General features: G+C 43.0%; 1 long non-coding RNA gene across 1 annotated transcript; it reads left to right on the top strand.

The window, feature by feature from the left end:
- The first annotated feature begins 13,202 nt into the window (after positions 1–13,202).
- LOC130295156 (uncharacterized) lies at positions 13,203–18,505 on the top strand. The gene is made up of 3 exons (XR_008848711.1): positions 13,203–13,591; positions 17,554–17,826; positions 18,400–18,505. It is a non-coding gene; the product is annotated as an uncharacterized LOC130295156 (long non-coding RNA).
- The last annotated feature ends 4,968 nt before the right edge of the window (positions 18,506–23,473 follow it).

The following is a 23,473-nucleotide window of genomic DNA, read 5'->3' as shown; positions in this document are numbered from 1 at the left end:
GCCTTGGGGTACATGCAACAATTACCTAAACTGTAGAATTCTGAGCACTCCTGAGGGCAGAGGTGTAACTTGCAGCTTCGGGGCCCTGATGCAAAATCAGCAGTAAGGCCCCATGTGCCAATTATCATACTGGTCTCTTATGGGGCAGATGTGCTCAGATGTTCCTCCTTAAAGAAGTAGTGTAGTGAAAAATGACTTATCCCCTATCCAAATGATAGGGGATAAGTTATAGTTTACAGGGGTCCGACCGCAGGGACCCAGCGCAATCTCCTGAACAAGGCCTCGGCAGTCTGCTGGAAGGGGGCTAATATATCAAAAGTTTTTTTGATGAGAGGTACCCTTTAACTTATCCCCTATCCTTTGGATTTTTCACTGCACTACTTCTTTAAGTTCCTTCCTTGTCAGTCCTTGATGGTTCAGTTCTGCAGATCAAAGTCGGAGTCACCCACTACCACATGAAATCCCCAAGGGTAAGAGCTATGCCCCCAACCTAAGTTGCAGGGTGAGTTCAGAAGCATTCCCCCCAGTGGCCAATAATGGAACTACACACACACACACACACACACACACACACGTGGCAGCCTTGGTGCGAATTCACACAACAGGGGGGGGGGAGTCAACATTTGCCAAGTTGTTCATATTGTGTTACAAACCTATACATGTAGCTGTATACTCCTTTAAAGTTAAATCCCAGGATTAGTATAAAGGAAATGGTTTAAACTTTAGAAAACTTGAGGATAACTTGACAAAATATTCAGAAATGTAGGGTGGTGTTGCCAGTAATTTTAATGGTGTATTATAACTCAATTATGGACTATGAAATATGGTCAACAAAAATTATAAAAATTCTAACCTTATGAATTGCAGGAAAATATAAACAATGCAATTCACATCTAAGATGACTATTTCTCAGATATTTTAAGATCTTTGTTAAGGATCTGAGATGATAATAATGCTAGGAAGGTAGTTTTGCAATATACTAAAATATTATGCAGGTATCATAAAAATATGCAGATGAATTGGTTATAGTTAATATATGAATACATAAAGATTATTAATAAAGGATTATAGGCTTATGCTAGCACTCCATACAGTATGTCAGGAGTTAGTAACCATGTCAAAATGTAACAACAGTTACCAAGTTAGTTCAGATATCATATTCATATGTTATGTATATTACTCTTACACTCCGCCTACTTCTAACTAACACATATCACATGACTCTGCGTAAGAACTTTATAAGACACAGTACAAGATATGTAATCTATGGTACTTAAATATTGAGAGAAAACATAAGTTTCCTAGTGGAGATATTATTTATATCAATTAGATAGTGAAGCATTTAATCAATAGACTATGCTATATGCATCACGTAAATGCGTTGATATTCTTCCAAGAATCCATTGCTGATAGGTTTCTTAGTATCGGCTTTTATGCCAGGAGAATAACAGGGTCCTTTCTATAAAGTAGGTTTTTATAAATTCTATTCACCCAGCACAAGTTGCTGAATGTTCTTCCATAATAAAGTCGTGGTATGGCGAGCAGTTTTCTATCTAGGCGCCAGCACTTTAATTGACCACCCAGCAAGAATCACAAAGGTCTTGCAGAAAGGCCGGGCGGAGGAGACCTTTCTTCTCTGGTGTGCTGGCAGTATGTGGTGCTCTTCATATGTCTAAATATAAATCGGAACGATATATATATATATTTTTCATGCAACGACTTCTGGCCTTTGTGTTTGCTGATCAGTATCTTGCTGATTTTTCAGCATAAACTCTTCTATGACATTTATTTGTTGCTATAGAAACCATAAATGCTGTATTCTATTACTTTTCTACCTTTGTATTCCTGTGTGCTTGACATGAAATGTCAACCACACAACTTAGCTGGCCAAATATAAGAGGTTTTCTTAGTAACAAGATTGCACACCTTATCATTCCTGAAAAGCATTGTTAAGGTCGGCATCAGAAAAGCAGTGTATTTGATTGTGATCTGTGATGATTGCGCATACATACGGGGGTGACATGCACTGTTCACCGTTCACTCTATACTACCTATTAATGCATGAAGAGTAAGGATCTAAGCAGGGTGTAATGAATAGGCATATGGCATGACAGCGTCGAGAAAAAGGAATTGGATAGAAAGGTGCGGGCAGTGTCCTGTGTGGTGTAGTATAGAGGATCTGTCCTGTGTGGTGTAGTATAGAGGATCTGTCCTGTGTGGTGTAGTATAGAGGATCTCTCCTGTGTGGTGTAGTATAGAGGATCTGTCCTGTGTGGTGTAGTATAGAGGATCTGTCCTGTGTGGTGTAGTATAGAGGATCTGTCCTGTGTGGTGTAGTATAGAGGATCTCTCCTGTGTGGTGTAGTATAGAGGATCTGTCCTGTGTGGTGTAGTATAGAGGATCTCTCCTGTGTGGTGTAGTATAGAGGATCTGTCCTGTGTGGTGTAGTATAGAGGATCTGTCCTGTGTGGTGTAGTATAGAGGATCTATCCTGTGTGGTGTAGTATAGAGGATCTGTCCTGTGTGGTGTAGTATAGAGGATCTCTCCTGTGTGGTGTAGTATAGAGGATCTCTCCTGTGTGGTGTAGTATAGAGGATCTGTCCTGTGTGGTGTAGTACAGAGGATCTCTTCTGTGTGGTGTAGTATAGAGTATCTGTCCTGTGTGATGTAGTATAGAGGATCTCTCCTGTGTGGTGTAGTATAGAGGATCTCTCCGGTGTGGGGTAGTATAGAGGATCTGTCCTGTGTGGTGTAGTATAGAGGATCTGTCCTGTGTGGTGTAGTATAGAGGATCTGTCCTGTGTGGTGTAGTATAGAGGATCTCTCCTGTGTGGTGTAGTATAGAGGATCTGTCCTGTGTGGTGTAGTATAGAGGATCTCTCCTGTGTGGTGTAGTATAGAGGATCTGTCCTGTGTGGTGTAGTATAGAGGATCTGTCCTGTGTGGTGTAGTATAGAGGATCTGTCCTGTGTGGTGTAGTATAGAGGATCTGTCCTGTGTGGTGTAGTATAGAGGATCTCTTGTCACGATTTGGCTGGCTGGAGGTGGATCCTCTGTGCCAGAGAGGGATTGGCGTGGACCGTGTCGGTGGACCGGTTCTAAGTTGCTACTGGTTTTCACCAGAGCCCGCCGCAAAGCGGGATGGTCTTGCTGCGGCGGTAGCAACCAGGTCGTATCCACCGGCAACGGCTCAACCTCTCTGACTGCTGAGATAAGCGCGGTACAAGGGCGTAGACAAGAGCAAGGTCGGACATAGCAGAAGGTCAGGGCAGGCAGCAAGGATTGTAGTCAGGGGCAACGGCAGGAGGTCTGGAACACAGGCTAGGAACACACAAGGAAACGCTTTCACTGGCACAATGGCAACAAGATCCGGCAAGGGAGTGCAGGGGAAGTGAGGTATAAATAGGGAAGTGCACAGGTGAAGGTACTGATTAAAACCCATGCGCCAATCAGTGGCGCACGGCCCTTTAAATCGCAAAGACCCGGCGCGCGCGCGCCCTAGGGAGCGGGGCCGCGCACGCCGGGATAGCACAGACGGGGAACGGGTCTGGTAAGCGGGTCGGGATGCGCATTGCGAGCGGGCGCGTCCCGCATCGCGAATCGCATCCCGGCTGGGAACATTATCGCAGCGCACCCGGTCAGCAGGTCTGACCGGGGCGCTGCAAATAGGAGAACGCTGTGAGCGCTCCGGGGAGGAGCCGGGACCCGCAGCGCTCGGCGTAACATCTCTCCTGTGTGGTGTAGTATAGAGGATCTCTCCTGTGTGGTGTAGTATAGAGGATCTCCCCTGTGTGGTGTAGTATAGAGGATCTCTCCCGTGTGGTGTAGTATAGAGGATCTCTCCTGTATGGTGTAGTATAGAGGATCTGTCCTGTGTGGTGTAGTATAGAGGATCTCTCCTGTGTGGTGTAGTATAGAGGATCTCTCCTGTGTGGTGTAATATAGAGGATCTCTCCTGTGTGATGTAGTATAGAGGATCTGTCCTGTGTGGTGTAGTATAGAGGATCTCTCCTGTGTGGTGTAGTATATAGGATCTGTCCTGTGTGGTGTAGTATAGAGGATCTGTCCTGTGTGGTGTAGTATAGAGGATCTGTCCTGTGTGGTTTAGTATAGAGGATCTGTCCTGTGTGGTGTAGTATAGAGGATCTCTCCTGTGTGGTGTAGTATAGAGGATCTGTCCTGTGTGGTGTAGTATAGAGGATCTCTCCTGTGTGGTGTAGTATAGAGGATCTGTCCTGTGTGGTGTAGTATAGAGGATCTGTCCTGTGCGGTGTAGTATAGAGGATCTGTCCTGTGTGGTGTAGTATAGAGGATCTGTCCTGTGTGGTGTAGTATAGAGGATCTCTTCTGTGTGGTGTAGTATAGAGGATCTGTCCTGTGTGGTGTAGTATAGAGGATCTCTCCTGTGTGGTGTAGTATAGAGGATCTGTCCAGTGGGGTGTAGTATAGAGGATCTGTCCTGTGGGGTGTAGTATAGAGGATCTCTCCTGTGTGGTGTAGTATAGAGGATCTCTCCTGTGTGGTGTAGTATAGAGGATTTCTCCTGTGTGGTGTAGTATAGAGGATCTGTCCTGTGTGGTGTAGTATAGAGGATCTCTCCTGTGTGGTGTAGTATAGAGGATCTGTCCAGTGGGGTGTAGTATAGAGGATCTGTCCTGTGGGGTGTAGTATAGAGGATCTCTCCTGTGTGGTGTAGTATAGAGAATCTGTCCTGTGTGGTGTAGTATAGAGAATCTCTCCTGTGTGGTATAGTATAGAGGATCTGTCCTGTGTGGTGTAGTATAGAGGATCTGTCCTGTGTGGTGTAGTATAGAGGATCTGTCCTGTGTGGTGCAGTATAGAGGATCTCTCCTGTGTGATGTAGTATAGAGGATCTCTCCTGTATGGTGTAGTATAGAGGATCTCTCCTGTGTGGTGTAGTATAGAGGATCTCTCCTGTGTGGTGTAGTATAGAGGATCTCTCCTGTGTGGTTTAGTATAGAGGATCTGTCCTGTGTGGTGTAGTATAGAGGATCTCTCCTGTGTGGTGTAGTATAGAGGATCTGTCCTGTGTGGTGTAGTATAGAGGATCTCTCCCGTGTGGTGTAGTATAGAGGATCTGTCCCGTGTGGTGTAGTATAGAGGATCTGTCCTGTGTGGTGCAGTATAGAGGATCTCTCCTGTGTGGTGTAGTATAGAGGATCTCTCCTGTGTGATGTAGTATAGAGGATCTCTCCTGTGTGATGTAGTATAGAGGATCTCTCCTGTGTAGTGTAGTATAGAGGATCTCTCCTGTGTGGTGTAGTATAGAGGATCTGTCCTGTGCGGTGTAGTATAGAGGATCTCTCCTGTGTGGTGTATTATAGAGGATCTCTCCTGTGTGGTGTAGTATAGAGGATCTGTCCTGTGTGGTGTAGTATAGAGGATCTGTCCTGTGTGGTGTAGTATAGAGGATCCGTCCTGTGTGGTGTAGTATAGAGGATCTCTCCTGTGTGGTGTAGTATAGAGGATCTCTCCTGTGTGGTGTAGTATAGAGGATCTCTCCTGTGTGGTGTAGTATAGAGGATCTCTCCTGTGTGGTGTAATATAGAGGATCTCTCCTGTGTGGTGTAGTATAGAGGATCTGTCCTGTGTGGTGTAGTATAGAGGATCTGTCCTGTGTGGTGTAGTATAGAGGATCTGTCCTGTGTGGTGTAGTATAGAGGATCTCTCCTGTGTGGTGTAGTATAGAGGATCTGTCCTGTGTGGTGTAGTATAGAGGATCTCTCCTGTGTGGTGTAGTATAGAGGATCTCTCCTGCGATGACCACTGTGTCTGCACTCATGATTGTTGCTTGTTCCTGCCAGGGATAACCCTTTGTGAGAAGGTGAAATGTATCATGGTGGTTGATGGGCGTTATGTGTCCCCTAGGCTCCTGGCCATGGTGAAGTAAAAGCCGGTATTATTCAGTGTCTCTGCGGTGATGCAGACTGACATTGTGGCGTAGTATGGCTGGAAAGCCAACCCGGGACGGCTCTTACTGGGAATGGTCAAGTGCAGGGTGGGGGCCATTCCCCACAATCCAGGTCGCCTTTTGTTGGCCTTAAAGGCCGCCTGCTCCACCAGCTGGGGGGGATTTACTAGTTGCAGAGCTCACTGCCAGAGAGAGCTGATTGTGGGGTGGAGTCACTGTGGAGTTCTTCCCTGAGAGGTTGGAAGCTGGTGAGCAGACTGCCTGGAGGCTTGGAAAAGACTTGCTTGATGCCGCATGGCATGGACTCAGGTGTGAACAAACACCTAAGGAATACAGGTGGACTTTTGTTACTTTTTCCTTTGATCTGCATTTAAAGACTGTTTGCCAGGTGTGAATAAAACACTGAAGTTTGAGTTGAAAAGTCCTGTTTCCGTGCCTCTATACTGCAACCGCACCTGTCTGCAAGAGCGAATCATCACACCTTGTTGATGCAGTACAACTACCTTGTGTCTTGTTGTTGTTCTAGGTCTTACTATGGTGTGTGACCTATGACATTACACTATCTTCCACATTCTCACAGCAACATAGAAATGGGGGATACATGGGGATACATGCAATGCAGACCCAATAATGAGGTCCTGTGGTACTTAAAGCACTATTAGATAACCTATTAATCTGAAAGACCACTCAAAGAGGACCAAATATAAAAACAGATATATTTTATTAGACAATGAAAATACAATAAAGAGTTAAAAAGACAAAAGGAATGGACACAGAAAAACGGTGGGGACCGGGGAAGGGAGGGGCACAGGTCCAGGTGCAATATGAGCAATAAAGCAGTAGCAAAACAGTTTTTTTGTATGATAAAAACCTTCACTAGAGGTATATAATGGAATAAATAAATAAAACACAAGTGTGTTAGCTACAACAAGAAATAAAGGTATATGAGACACAAGTGTGCAGAGAAATGCACAGTATACAAAAACATGGCCGCCGCGCATGCGCACAGCGTACCCATGTAATACTAAAGCAAAACGGCCACAAAAAAAAAAAAAAATGGCCGCTGCCAGGGGAAAAACGTAAACATACACAAAAATGGCTGCCACGCATGCGTGCAATGTAATTTTGTAATAGAAAAAAGAGAAGTCTTAAAGACAAATCCAAAAGGAACAAATAGATAAGAATGAATTTAAATATAAAGTATTCCATGATGGCTCACATGATGCAACATAATTATGAGAATATTAAAAATCAATTACTTAAGGGATATAAAGTACATATCGATATAAGAAAAGTGAGGACTATATAAACAATATTTTGCGTGATACAATACATGAATGTGAGCTGTATATATTTGGTGTGTACTAATAAAAAACAAACTCTTTATTGTATTTTCATTGTCTAATAAAATATATCTGCTTTACATTTGGTCCTCTTTGAGTGGTCTTTCAGATTAATAGGTTATCTATATATTCTCACTTTTGTAGCAGAGTTTGTCTGTTTCTCCCTCAGTTTTAGGCCTCCTACGCAGCTGTTTCACTTTCAGTTAATGACTGAGTTTCAACCTACAATATGATGATCTTTGTCACTTGTCTAATTGGTTAATCATAGACCTGATTATAATCCTATGTCACTTATGGGATATACTGTATATATAATGTGAGGGGTGGAGTCACTTATGGGATATACTGTATATATAATGTGAGGGGTGGAGTCACTTATGGGATATACTGTATATATAATGTGAGGGGTGGACTCACTTATGGGATATACTGTATATATAATGTGAGGGGAGAAGTCACTTATGGGATATACTGTATATATATAATGTGAGGGGTGGACTCCCTTATGGGATATACTGTATATATAATGTGAGGGGTGGACTCAGTTATGGGATATACTGTATATAATGTGAGGGGTGGAGTCACTTATGGGATATACTGTATATATAATGTGAGCGGTGGACTCACTTATGGGATATACTGTATATTTAATGTGAGGGGTGGACTCACTTATGGGATATACTGTATATATAATGTGAGGGGTGGAGTCACTTATGGGAGATACTATATATATAATGTGAGGTGGGAGTCACTTATGGGATATACTGTATATATAATGTGAGGGGTGGAGTCACTTATGAGATATACTGTATATATAATGTCAGGGGTGGACTCACTTATGGGATATACTGTATATATAATGTGAGGGGTGGACTCACTTATGGGATATACTGTATATATAATGTGAGGGGTGGACTCACTTATGGGATATACTGTATATATAATGTGAGGGGTGGACTCACTTATGGGATATACTGTATATATAATGTGAGGGGTGGAGTCACTTATGGGATATACTGTATATATAATGTGAGGGGTGGAGTCACTTATGGGATATACTGTATATATAATGTGAGGGGTGGAGTCACTTATGGGATATACTGTATATATAATGTGAGGGGTGGAGTCACTTATGGGATATACTGTATATATAATGTGAGGGGTGGAGTCACTTATGGGATATACTGTATATATAATGTGAGGGGTGGAGTCACTTATGGGAGATACTGTATATATAATGTGAGGGGTGAAGTCACTTATGGGATATACTGTATATATAATGTGAGGGGTGGACTCACTTATGGGATATACTGTATATATAATGTGAGGGGTGGAGTCACTTATGGGATATACTGTATATATAATGTGAGGGGTGGAGTCACTTATGGGATATACTGTATATATAATGTGAGGGGTGGAGTCACTTATGGGATATACTGTATATATAATGTGAGGGGTGGACTCACTTATGGGATATACTGTATATATAATGTGAGGGGTGGAGTCACTTATGGGATATACTGTATATATAATGTGAGGGGTGGAGTCACTTATGGGAGATACTGTATATATAATGTGAGGGGTGTAGTCACTTATGGGATATACTGTATATATAATGTGAGGGGTGGACTCACTTATGGGATATACTGTATATATAATGTGAGGGGTGGACTCACTTATGGGATATACTGTATATATAATGTGAGGGGTGGAGTCACTTATGGGAGATACTGTATATATAATGTGAGGGGTGGACTCACTTATGGGAGATACTGTATATAATGTGAGGGGTGGAGTCACTTATGGGATATACTGTATATATAATGTGAGGGGTGGACTCACTTATGGGATATACTGTATATATAATGTGAGGGGTGGACTCACTTATGGGAGATACTGTATATATAATGTGAGGGGTGGAGTCACTTATGGGATATACTGTATATATAATGTGAGGGGTGGAGTCACTTATGGGAGATACTGTATATATAATGTGAGGAGTGGACTCACTTATGGGATATACTGTATATAATGTGAGGGGTGGAGTCACTTATGGGAGATACTGTATATATAATGTGAGGGGTGGACTCACTTATGGGATATACTGTATATATACTGTGAGGGGTGGACTCACTTATGGGATATACTGTATATATAATGTGAGGGGTGGAGTCACTTATGGGATATACTGTATATAATGTGAGGGGTGGAGTCACTTATGGGATATACTGTATATATAATGTGAGGGGTGGAGTCACTTATGGGATATACTGTATATATAATGTGAGGGGTGGACTCACTTATGGGATATACTGTATATATAATGTGAGGGGTGGAGTCACTTATGGGATATACTGTATATAATGTGAGGGGTGGAGTCACTTATGGGAGATACTATATATAATGTGAGGGGTGGACTCACTTATGGGAGATACTGTATATATAATGTGAGGGGTGGAGTCACTTATGGGATATACTGTATATATAATGTGAGGGGTGGACTCACTTATGGGAGATACTGTATATATAATGTGAGGGGTGGAGTCACTTATGGGATGTACTGTATATATAATGTGAGGGGTGGAGTCACTTATGGGATATACTATATATATAATGTGAGGGGTGGAGTCACTTATGGGAGATACTTTACATTATCACTGTCTGGCAATGATTTTTATTCCCACACACACGATACGATCAATCAGGTAATGCATAAGCTTTTGCTTGTTCCTCAATTGATCTCTGGGCTTATTACACTGGGTATTATTGGCCTCTTCCGCTGGTGATCTCCCTGGGTAATAGGCCCTTAAGAAGGATTGCCTCCCCCACCCACAAAATGGCACTAATGCATTTGGAGTGGGTAACATCTTCAAATCATGGCATCAGAAAACCAGTTGCCTGCTTGAAATGCATTAGCGCCATTTTGTGTAACAAATCAATTTTAATGGAGTAACAAATGAAACTCATTGAAATGTTATTGGGCGCGTGCCAAGGTAATGTTCTTGTTGTCTACATATTCATCATGATCTTTTATTTACAGATCAGGCCTAGGATAAATAAATCAGGCTCTGAAAAAAGGTAGTAATGGGTTAACAAAAATAAATAAATAAAATAAATAAACACCTATATTATAACTATCACCAAAACAACAACTGTGAAACTATTTTCTAAATATAATACTTTTCTGTACTCTCTGTAATAGTAATATAATTTCCAATAATACCAGGATACAAGGAGAACTATTACCATTATACATATCACCATCATACTGTTACTGACCAAATCCTGTTTACTGAGACCAATATTACAAATAATACCAGTATACAATGAGGAATGTTATCACCATACATATTACCGTCATACGGTTACTGACCAAATCCTGTATACAAAGACCAATATTACCAATAATACCAGTATACAAGGAGAAATATTATCACCAAACATATTACCATGATACGGTTACTGACCAAATCCTGTATAATAAGACTAATATTACCAATAATACCAGTATACAAGGAGAAATATAACATACCAGAAAACTTAAAGGGGTACTCCGCCCCTAGACATTTTATCCCCTATCCAAAGGGGGACCCCCACAATGTCCCTACTGCACCCGGTGTTCATTTAAAGCATTGGATGTAGCGCCGGAGGCTAGTGACATCACAGCCATGCCCCGCTCGTGACGTCACGGCCACTCCCCCTTAATGCAAGTCTATGGGAGGGAGCGTGGTGGCCGTCACTCCCCCTCCCATAGACTTGCATTGAGGGGGCGTGGACGTGACGTCACGAGCAGGACGTGACCTTGACATCACGAGCCTTCGCCCCGCATCGCCAGTCATCCGGCACAGAGCGTACTTCGCTCCGTGCACCGGATATCTATGGTGCCACACCCTAGATCTTCGAGTCCCCAGCAGCGGGACCCCCACAATCAGACATCTTATCTGGGTTAAGATGTCTAGGGGCGGAGAACCCCTTTAATCCTTCGGCCAGAATCAAATCATTTTACCAATGTTCAACAATGCCACAGGCAGAGGAGCAGTCAGGCAATGAATACAGCAGGTGCGATGCTCTGCAGCAGCTCTGGGTGTGAAATCGACAATGGTGCTGTGGGTGGGAGTGGGCAGGCTGGAAGGACGGAGGGAAAGCAATGAATTCTGGGAATTGTGACCCACAGAAATGCAAAACAAATGGATTTTTGGTGATATTAGAGCTCGAACAGGTAGGCAATGCTATGCTGTGTATTTTTCGGCAGCACCTTTAAGTTTTTGACCTTTCCGTCGCACCCTGTATTTCTGCTTCACGTTCTTTACCACGTGTTATTTATCTATGCGAGTTAACAGGTTTTCTATAATTTCTTGCCCCCGTAAGCACCTGGCTGCTCTCTGGCTATACCCGACCTGTTAATTTCCTCTCCACACATTTCAAGCCCTTAAATTAAATTATCACGTTTCTCGCAGCTGATGTTCGACGCTTGTTTATTTTTTTTTACTTACCTAAGCTGGTGCGCGCGGCTTCTCAGGCGATCTGAGGTAATATATATATTTTTAGCCGTAGCAGCGCCAGGAACATGCGATTTCGGATCATTTCTCCTCTATTATAACTCAAATGAAGATGATGATTTCTCGTCTCTTCTCAATGGTTAATTAACGGCAGAGACGACGGCGAATCATTAATTGTAAATGATGTAATGCCAGTCGGTAATGAAATATTGGCAAATGATGCCATAATCCGATAGTATGCACCGGTTCCAAACCTGCCAGCTGCCAAGATAAGCGAAACTGCCAGATCCGTAATTAAAATGATTTAAGTCATATATCCAGAGCATTCTGAGTCCTCCATCCAACTTCCAGCCCATAAACCAACAGACTAGTCCAGTGCTTTCCAACCAGGGTGCCTCCAGCTGTTGCAAAACTACAACTCCCAGCATGCCCGGACAGCCTTCGGCTGTCGGGGCTTGCTGGGAGTTGTAGTTTTGCAACAGCTGGAGGCACCCTGGTTGGGAAGCAATGGACCAGTCACATCCATTCTAGGCTGATCACTAAAGGGTATCATTTGCCTTTCATTTTCCTTCATATTCGTGGTTTTTCGCTTTTCAGAGATGCGTTTGCTTTTGTTTCAGGAGGAGACAGGACAGTCTGCAACGAATAAAGAGAACAAAGGAGAAGGAAAAGGAGTGTGTTGACCTTGGAGGAGACAGTGACCTTCCTAATATGCAAGAAAGGACAGGGCTGGATGGGTCAAAGTTCATGTAAGACCGAATTCTCTGCAACAATATTGAACAAGGAAGAAGTATCAGCAGCGGGAAAGGAGTGTGTTAATCCTGGAGGAGACAGTGACCTTCCCAATATTTAAGAAAGTATAGAGCTGGCTGGGTCATGTAATGTAAGACCAAATTATCTGCAACTATATTGAACAAGAAAGAGGGATCAACAACGGGAAAGGAGTGTGTTGATCCTGGAGGAGACAGTGACCTTCCCAATATGTAAGAAAGGATAGGGCTGGCTGGGTCAAGGGTCATGTAAGACCGAACTATCTGCTACAATATTGAACAAGGAAGAGGTATTAGCAACGGGAATGGAATGTGTTGATCTTGGAGGAGACAGTGACCTTCCCAATATGTAAGAAAGGACAGGGCTGGATGGGCCAAAGGTAATGTAAGACCGAATTATCTGCTACAATATTAAACAAGAAAGAGGGATCAACAACGGGAAAGGAGTGGGTTGATCTTGGAGGAGACAGTGACCTTCCCAATATGTAAGAAAGGACAGGGCTGGATGAGTCAAAGTTCATGTAAGACCGAATTCTCTGCAACAATATTGAACAAGGAAGAAGTATCAGCAGCGGGAAAGGAGTGTGTTGATCCTGGAGGAGACAGTGACCTTCCCAATATGTAGGAAAGGATAGGGCTGGCTGGGTCAAGGGTCATGTAAGACCGAATTCTCTGCTACAATATTGAACAAGGAAGAGGTATCAGCAACGGGAAAGGAGTGTGTTGATCTTGGAGGAGACAGTGACCTTCCTAATACGTAAAAAAGGACATGGCTGGCTGGGTCATGTAATGTAAGACCAAATTATCGGCAACTAGATTGAACAAGGAAGAGGTATCAGCGAAGGGAAAGGAATGTGTTGATCTTGGAGGAGACAGTGACCTTCCTAATATGTAAAAAAGCACAGGGCTGGCTGGGTCATGAAATGTAAGACCAAATGTCTGCAACTATATTGAACAAGGAAGAGGTATCAGCTTAGATCCTGATAATTTTCCCTGTGTGGATACCATACAACAGGTCCACTCAGCCCTACAGTGGTGTATTCAGGTACATGTCCAATTTGCAACCAAGGGTCAGTGGGATATTTTTGTCGGTGACTATATACTGCCTTGCTGCTATTTTTTTTTATTAGTAGGTTCCGATCTTTAAAGGTTATGTTTTAGAATGTCTCAGTTAGAGATGAGTGATTTTTGATAAAATTCAATTTGGCCGATTCGCTGAATTTTCCGAAAAAATTTGGTTCGGTCTGAATTTATTTGCGGCGAATGGATATTAAAGGGGTATTCCAGGAAAAAACTTCCTTTTTATACATCAACTGGCTCCAGAAAGTTAAACAGATCCGTAAATTAGACAAGTTGCTATATGGAGTCACTAGCGCTGGATGGGTTTGGATCTGATCTGTGGCTGAACTGCTGCTGAGCCAATAGATGTGCTCCCCTGTTGGTGCACACCAATATATAGTATATGTAACAAAAATATTATTTTATTGGCAAGCGCTGTCTCAGACACAAATGGGAAATGGGAAGATCCTGATGATAAAGGAGCGATACAATATAGCAGCTCCCTATCAGGTACAAATAGGAGTGATATGATTATAACTATCAATAGGTCTTTGTACAAAATGCAAATTGACTAATTTATAATTATATTACATCACTCGTTCAGCCTCTTATAGCAGCCGTTCTGACACCTGCATCTGCACATCTCTACTACTTACTAGTGTTGCTCACGAATATTCGCAATGCAAATTTTATTCGCGAATATCACATATTCGAGAATTCGCGAATATTCACGAATATAGCACTACATATACATAATTACGAATATTCGTAAATTTTTTTTTTCACCGTACACATCACAGTGATCATCCCTCTCTGCTTTCAGCTTGTGTGGTGTAAAGAAGGCTCTAATACTACTGTGTGAGGCTGGCGTGCGAATTTTCGCATATGCGAAAATGTAAATATGCTAATTTTCGCTTATGCAAATTTTTGTATATGCTAATTTTTGCATATGTTAATTTTCGCATACGCGAAAATAAAACGAGAATATTACGAATATGCGAATTTTGCGAATATATGAGGAATATTCGTCCATATATTCGCGAATATTCGCGAATTCGAATGTGGCCTATGCCGCTCAACACTATAGAGATATCCAGAGAATGGAGAACTATACTGCAGGGTAGAGGGTCATCAATTGGCGCACAACAATGGCCATTGGTTGCACATCACGTTCTATATAAAGTTGCAGTGTTACACGGGGAACGTTAACTCTTAAGAATAATTGTTCCCACCATCTCTGCCGAGACATCTTATTGCAACCATTAAAAAGTTTGTGTGCAGTCAGTTCCTCCGGTGAGAGGTGATTGATGCGTATCCCCGGATCATTAAATACTACTAGTGCTCCTGAAATATGTATAGGTTATTTAGTGCTGACCCCTCATGGGTCGCGGAGAATTGTTGACAGGGGCCCACACTACAATTGTTCCATCTGTTATAATTAATATTACCTCCGGGCCGCCATAAAACACTGTGCGCCATTTACACTCGCTGCTGATAGATTGCCTGATGAGGAATTGACAAAATGCCAGAATTCCCAACTTAAAACTTTCACAATGAAAAAAAATAAATAAAAAAATAGAGAGAGAAACTTCTGGGAGAGGAAGATTTCACGACCATCGGAAATCATAGTATTCAAGAAAAAATAAGTTAAAAAAATAAAATAAAATATTAACTGGCTCCAGAAAGTTAAACAGATTTGTAAATTACTTCTATTAAAAAAAAATCTTAATTCTACGAGTACTGATCAGCTGCTGAAGTTGAGTTGTTATTTTCTGTCTGACCACAGTGCTCTCTGCTGACACCTCTGTCTGTCTCAGGAACTGTCCAGAGCAGGAGAGATTTGTTATGGGGATTTGCTTCTGCTCTGGACATTTCCTGAGACAGACAGAGGTGTCAGCAGAGAGCACTGTTGTCAGAAAGAAAATAATAACAACTCCACTTCAGCAGCTGATAAGTACTGGAAGGATTAAGATTCTTTAATAGAAGTAATTTACAAATCTGTTTAACTTTCTGGAGCCAGTAGATATCTATCTATCTATCTATCTATCTATCTATCTGTCTGTCTGTCTATCTATCTATCTCCCTGTATCTATATAGCACACACAGAGAAGAGAGGGTCTTACTCCACTATATCTCTTTAGCAAATTTGCCTATATCTTTAAAGCACAACCAGAGAAAAGAAGATCCTGCTCCCCTATATCTTTATAGCACACCCTCAGAAGAGGAGGTCTTACTCTCCTATATCTCTTCCTCCAGAAGTAGAAGCAGCATAGAGAGCATTATAGAACAGTGCTGAGCATTGTAAGCTGTGGATCAACACTGGGGGGAGAAATATACTACTTGAGCTTTAAGCAGCTTGTCTGTGTGTCTCTTTCTCACTTTACTGCTCCCTCTTTCTCTCCTTTCCCCCTCCAAAGATTTCAATGGGCAGCTGTAACCTGATCCCTTAGTAAGTTAATAGTATGTATCTCTCAAGATGAACTTAGCAGCTTGTGCAGAGTGAATGATAAGTTTTGGGGGGAAGGACAGGGGCAGGAAAGGAGCCTGATAAGTGGAGAAAGAGCATTTATTCTGTATTAAGATATATTGCAGAATTTAGTATATTGGTTTGAGTTATTAATTTGTGAGGAATTTGATAAACGAGCGGTGACCATTAACCATGTGATGCTTTCATTCTGCAATAGAAATGAGGACTAGTGGCTTCCCAGTGGGCTAAGTAGGGGTTTTCTAAAATAGACAAATCAGTTTATAGAGACATGGTCCCTGAGGACTGTAGATAAGGATTAGATGCCTTATAAATCATTAGGACTTAGTTTTAGATTTGGTCATGAACTTGAGATGACGTCTAATATTCCCGTTTAGGATTATTTTTTCTATAATACTTGATGGGATCTTTCGACGCCATCACTAAAGCCAAGAATTGTCAAATTGTGAAGGAGTCATCCAAAGTGCACGTCAGTAAATGGGACTGGATGACATGGACCATGTTTTGTTTTAGTAATCGCATATTACTTCGCTTCCGTTCTTCGGGGATCTCATCTTTCTTCATCAGCTCCTGATTTCATCTCTCATATTCATCATGTTGTGCAATTTCCTCCCTGAACACAACCGATAATTGAACGCACAAATCCAGAATCTGATCGGGACGGTTCGCACTATGCTCAGTGGCTTCCTATATATTGGCTAATAGCGATTTATTACAAATGAGAGAGCTGGAATATTGTGAGCAGCCCGGGCCCGTTCCAGAGAACGTGACATTTCAATTAAAGTTTTACCTGTTTCTGAACGTGTCACATTTCTCACCATTTATCTCATATATCTCTAGTTCTTTTTCTTTGGTTTAATTAAGTTTTTTTGAGGATTTTGTACTTAAAGGAGTACTCCACCTCTAAACATCTTATCCCCTATCTAAAATATAGGGGATAAATTGTCTGATTGCGGGGTTCACTGGGGAACCCCACGATATCCCTTCTGCACCCGGCTTTTGTTTAGAGCATCAGGTGCAGCACCTTAGGCTCGTGACGCCATGACTGCGCCCCACTCGTGAAGTCGCGGCCACGCCCCCTTAATGCAAGCCTATGGGAGGGGACGTGACATCACGAGTCTCCGCCCCACATCGACAGTCATCCGGCACGGAGGGAAGTTCACTCTGTGCGTCGGATGTCTGAGGTGCCACAGCCGAGATCAGACATCTTTTTTCCTATCCTTTGGACAGGGGTTACGATGTCTATGGGTAGAGTACCGCTTTAAACTTAAAAGAGGTTATTCCAGGATCCACAGTAATAAGTATCAAATCAATGGGGGTCTAATCACTAAGACCCCCACCAATCTGAAATAGACATTGTGTCATTTGAATATACTTTTCATTGCTTAATAGTACAAACAAATATAATAAACTTTGTAGTATATCTTATTAATCAAAACATGCTTCTTTCTCTTGTTATCAAGCTTCTTCCCTCTCCTGACTACTGATGCGAGACTGTATTCCACTCTGAAAATCAGCTCGGATATGTCCTGTGTCTGCAAGACAAGCCAATACAAGTCTATGGAGGGGAGAGGAAGGAACTTCATTCACCAGCCATGGGAGAACTAAAAATTAAACATAAAGCCTGCAGAGCAGAAATCTGTTGAATATACAAGTCACATAATGTCCAGAAATAAGGCTGTTCCTCATGTACACACACAGGGCAGCGCATCCTGAAGAGTCACCTGGAATGACAGGTACGGTTTGTTGATTGGGGCTATGGTGCCGTTTCGAGGAGTACTCTTCAACTGGCCCTGTAGAAAGTACATAGAGTGCAGGATCAGGGTGGACGGTACAGATGGGGGGATGTTGATCGGGGCTATGGTGACGTTTCGCGGTGTACGCTTCAATTGGCCCAGTAGAAAGTAGACAATACATACAGTCCAGGATCAGGGTAGACGGTACAGAAGGAGGGGATGCTGATCGGGGCTACAGTGCTGTTTCACGGTGTACGCTTTAACTGGCCCGGTGGGCCAGTTGAAGCGTACACCGCTAAACGGCACTGTAGCCCCATTCAACATCCCCCCCGTCTGTACCGTCCACCCTGATCCTGCACTATATGTATTTTCTACTTTGTTGAATAAAGAAGATTGAAGAAGAAGCATTTGGTGAGTTGCCCTGTTTATTTCCTAATTTGCTGGAGATTGTACATTTTGATGGCTCGTCAGAAGCGGATTGGACCTTATTGTAGTATGAGCAGAGCTGAAGTTTTAAAAAGACTAATTATTTCACAATATTTTGTCAAATTTAGAATATTTTTTTATCTGTAGATATTCACTGGACTCGTAAGCAGCCTGAGATGCCGTACTTGATTACAAACAATCTGTAAATGCAAATTCTTCCTGTTTAGCGCCCAACGTGTTTCTCATTAAAGCGTCAGGCATCAGGACACGCTTAAAATTCAGGTACTGGATCTGATTAATAAATGATGACTACTTATTCATTCCCAGGGATAGAACTTCTGCATTCATCTCCTTGAAAAGCCCCAGTGGGTGCAGGAGTTTTGCTTCCAGCTTCTGTATCCAAATAGAATTTTCCGATATCCTAAAGTAATAATAGAGAAGTTTCGACATGAGGTGACGATAGTAATTTAGCGTCATACAGTGATGGACATGCTTATTTGGCACTGGAAACAATCTTGAGACTTTAAAGGTTCACTATTACTGATTCATTTAAAATCTTAATATAATAATAAAAAAAAAAAAAAGGATGTAGAACTTGTATGCCTAGAAGTGCACATAAATTATTTTGGCCACTATCGTTGTAGCCTTATTGTCAGGGCCGGCTCTACCTATAGGTAAAATAACAATATACAAACAAGGAGAGCGCTCCTAGTGTGATAACGTAATGTAAAAAGAAGATGAACAAACAAGTGGAATTGCTCACCAAGTATAGTTGTACTGCGACCAAGTACAACTATGGTAAAAGCGTGAGGTGACCCTACAACGGGCGAAGAATGGCAGCTGCTCCTGGAAACACAGGCGAAGCACTCAGACGGATCCCTCCAAAAAACAGCCCAGGATAAAGGCAGCACACAGGACTTCAAAGGTAAAATGGTTTATTTACCCGGCATGCAACGCGTTTCGCTGGATAACCAGCTTCATCAGGCATAGGTAAAATAGGCAGCCGCCTAGAGCGCACTCTTTATGGGGGCGCAGCTCTGCCTGCAACAATAAAGTTAGCCAGCATCCGAATTACATGAGGAGGAGGTTTGTTACAGTGTGTCACCCCAGTAGTAAGGAGATTACATGCGGAGGAGGTTTGTTACAGTGTATCACCCCAGTAGTAAGGAGATTACATGAAGAGGAGGTTTGTTACAATGTGTCACCCCAGTAGTAAGGAGATTACATGAGAAGGAGGTTTGTTACAGTGTGTGATCCCAGTAGTAATGAGATTACATGAGGAGGAGGTTTGTTACAGTGTGTCACCCCAGCAGTAAGGAGATTACATGAAGAGGAGGTTTGTTACAGTGTGTCACCCCAGTAGTAAGGAGATTACATGAGGAGGAGGTTTGTTACAGTGTGTCACCCCAGTAGTAAGGAGATTACATGAGGAGGAGGTTTGTTACAGTGTGTCACCCCAGTAGTAAGGAGATTACATGAGGAGGAGGTTTGTTACAGTGTGTCCCCCCAGTAGTAAGGTGCGGCATGTCAAAGGGCTGATCCATTGGGGGGGGGGGGGGGGGGTCAAGGGGTGGCAGAATGAGCTTTTGCCTATGGTGGTAAAAATCCTTGCACCAGGCCTGGTTATTGACTATTAGTGCCAGTTCACACTGAATGGATATATAGGGCCAAGTTCGGATATCGTCTCGGTTCACACATATACTATTACAATTTCCACTACTCTAATGTCCATAGGAGCAGACAGTAAGTAATGCTCCAGTCATTCCCTTATGTATATAATATCCTGGGTTAGATGATAAGTAATATTCCCAATAATACTTCCATACTCCGCACTGATCATTTATAAGACCCAGTCCCGGTCCATGAAGTTACTCCATCCACATAATGCGTTTTTTTGTACTTAGCTTTTGAATCGACACAAACCTGGTCCATTTCATAAAGCACCGTTCATTATACTGTATGGATAACTCCACCATTTCCCTGTAGAGACTATGACCATCCATTATTCCACTACACATTCCTAAGTACGAAGATGAAATCCTGTTCACTGACAGACACAGGAAGAAACCTTATATCCCAAACTTCCTTCTCTCCATTCAGTCCGGCATTCTGTCCATATTTTCTAGTTGATTCTATGCGTTTCCCGCTGACATTATCATCAGGAATCGATACAAAAGCAATATTTTACATCATCATTGCTACAGTGTGCTCATGTCACGATTCTGATGGACATGCTAACCAAGGATCTGCGCTTGTGTTGGTGGTAAATGGCCGTGTCCTGTGTCCCCCATAGCCATGAATGGTGGGGGCGTCACATGACATCAATATCACTTTCACCCGAACCCTGCGGCCCGGAGATTGTGGGGTCCCAGCAGTTGGACCCCCCGCGATCAGACATCTTATCCCCTATCATTTGGATAGGGGATAAGATGTCCAGGGGCGGAGTACGCCATATTGCCAATATGCTGGTAATTTGGAGATTTCAAGAAGAGATACCACTTCCCATCCTTCAGCCTATAGTGAAGAACAAGGGAACTCTCCAACCTCCTATAGAAGATCCAGACAACAAGCCAAGAGGATTGGAACTTCTTATTATTGAATCGTGGGTCCAAACACCAAAGTGTATGGGGGATACAGGGTGCCGACTGGGGGATTTGGGGCGCACACTGGGGGGTATGGGATGCAGACTGGGGACTGGGAGATATAGGGTGCAGACTGGGGAATATGGGGTGCAGACTGGGGGATATGGGGTGCAGATTGGGGGATATGGGGTGCAGACTGGGGGCTTTGAGGTGCAGACTGGTGGATACAGGGTGCAGACTGTGGGATATAGGGTGCAGACTGGGGGATATGGGGTGCAGACTGGAGGATACAGGGTGCAGACTGGGGGATACAGGGGGCAGACTGGAGGATACAGGGTGCAGACTGGGGAATATGGGGTGCAGACTGGGGGATACAGGGTGCAGACTGGGGGATATGGGGTGCAGGCTGGAGGATAAGGGGTGCAGACTGGGGGATATGGGGTGCAGACTTGGGGATACAAGGTGCAGACTGGGGGATACAGGGTGCAGATTGGGGGTACAAGGTTCAGACTGGGGATACAGGGTGCGGACTGGGGGACATGGGGTGCAGACTTGGGGATGTGGGGTGCAGACTGGGGATACGGGGTACAGACTGGGGGAAATGGGGTGCAGACTGGGGGATACAGTGTGCAGACCGGGGATACGGGGTGCAGACTGGGGGATACAGGGTGCAGACTGGCGATACGGGGTACAGACTGGGAGATATGGGGTGCAGAATGAATCCATGTATGAATATACTCCAATTAGCCAATCGTTCCTCGTCTTTCGTATCATTATCGCCTGATCATACACAAATCCTGAGTAAACCCTCTATCCTGCAGCAGCCGCAGCTCTCTCATGGTCTCCCCATCTGAATCCTTCCACTAATGGGTTCAGTCATTATTGAAGTAGTCATTAGCGGGTAACACGGGCCGATCATCACTGAGTAGGTGAAGGCAGCGACCCACACACACGGAGAATACGGGGACGCAGATCTGTGCTCCGTACCTGCATTAAGCCATAATAAATAATTTAATGGATCGTTTAGACATAAAATAGTTCTGCCTCAATGACAACAGATCCATTTAAGGAGACAAGAATAGAAAAAGCTCAGTCAATGAAGCCTGGATAATTCTGCCGCAGAACCGCTGACTTTATAATGATCAAGGACACATTTTTGTAAGAAATTTAACGGAAGAAAGTCAAATCTGTTCAGATGATGAAGGACGGGTCCAAATTCTACACAAAAAAAAAGACAAATATTATATGAAAGTTGCAAAAAAATTCTAAAAGCATTTAATGCTCTGCAGGTTATTATGTGCTTTACAGCCACTTACTGGCACATAAAGTGTACACAATGGGGATAATGTATCAATCGGAAAGATATATATATATCAGTCTAATAGGGGTTATGCAGGGATAGAAAAACAGAGCTGATTTCTTCCAAAAACAGCACCACACCTGTCATCAGGTTGTGTGTGGTATTACAACTTGGCTCCATTCGCTTTAATGGAACTGAGCTGTAGAACCACACACAACCTGAGGACAAAGGTGGTGCTGTTCATGGAGGAAATCATCTTTTCTTATTCTGGATGACCCCTTTACCTCCCAGCCCGTGGATGTGTCTATAGAGCCCGTCTAGTGCCAAGGGTGGAAGATCGCTGCAAGCCGGGGAGTGAAGAGCAGGGCCACAAGCTCCAAATCACTCGTTCTAATGATCAGTGGGGTTAGACCTCAATCGATCTAAAATTTAAATATATCTCTACAGTAGTTTTTTTTACCTTTTAAAGGGGTACTCCGCCCCTAGACATCTTATCCCCTATCCGGGGTTCGCTTAGAGCATCAGGTGCAGCGCTGGAGGCTCGTGACGTCATGCCGCTCGTGAAGTCGCCGCCACGCCCCCTCAATGCAAGTCTATGGGAGGGGGCGTCACGCCCCCTCCCATAGACTTGCATGGAAGGGGCGTGGCCCTGACATCACAAGCCTCCGCCCCGCATCGCCAGTCTCCCGCATCACCAGCAAAGTTGGCTCCGTGCATCAGATGTCTGGGGTGCCACCCCTTTCGATAGGGGATAAGATGTCTAGGGGCGGAGTACCCCTTTAAAGAAGTACAGAAAACCTTTATAGAACCTGGACACACAAAAGTATAGGACATTCTTATTTAAGACTTATTGCAAAGTTGCTTAATTTTTTTTGTTTTGTTTTAGGTGTATCAACATCCCTGCAGCGCCACCACAGGAGAAACTGAGCATTACATGGAATCCAACTATGAGGTCCTCCAGAGCAAGAGTTTCTCTGCTTTCTAATGTGGCTAATAGATGAGGGTCTTCAACAAGACCCCCTTAGCCCAACAACTGAAACTGCCTTGCGTTTATAAAAGCAAACAACTTTTGTAAATAAATAAATGAATAAATGATTAAATAAAAATATGTCATTGTAAAGGGTCCAACACTAGACTGTATGGGCTTTGCACTCAACTTTACATTTTCAAGTCCAGACTTTGTTGTACAGTATTTGCATCCCCCTAGTTTACTGATTTAGCGGTATTATATTTGTAATTTGTATGGTTGTATTATGTGGGCACTATATGGTAATTCATAATAGAATATAGAGATGAATAAATAGTTCTACAATGGGCGCCATTCACCCTAACGGCAGCA

The sequence above is a fragment of the Hyla sarda genome, chromosome 11, assembly GCF_029499605.1.
Source record: "Hyla sarda isolate aHylSar1 chromosome 11, aHylSar1.hap1, whole genome shotgun sequence".
Lineage (NCBI taxonomy): Eukaryota > Metazoa > Chordata > Amphibia > Anura > Hylidae > Hyla > Hyla sarda.
This window is presented reverse-complemented; position numbering and strand designations above follow the sequence as displayed.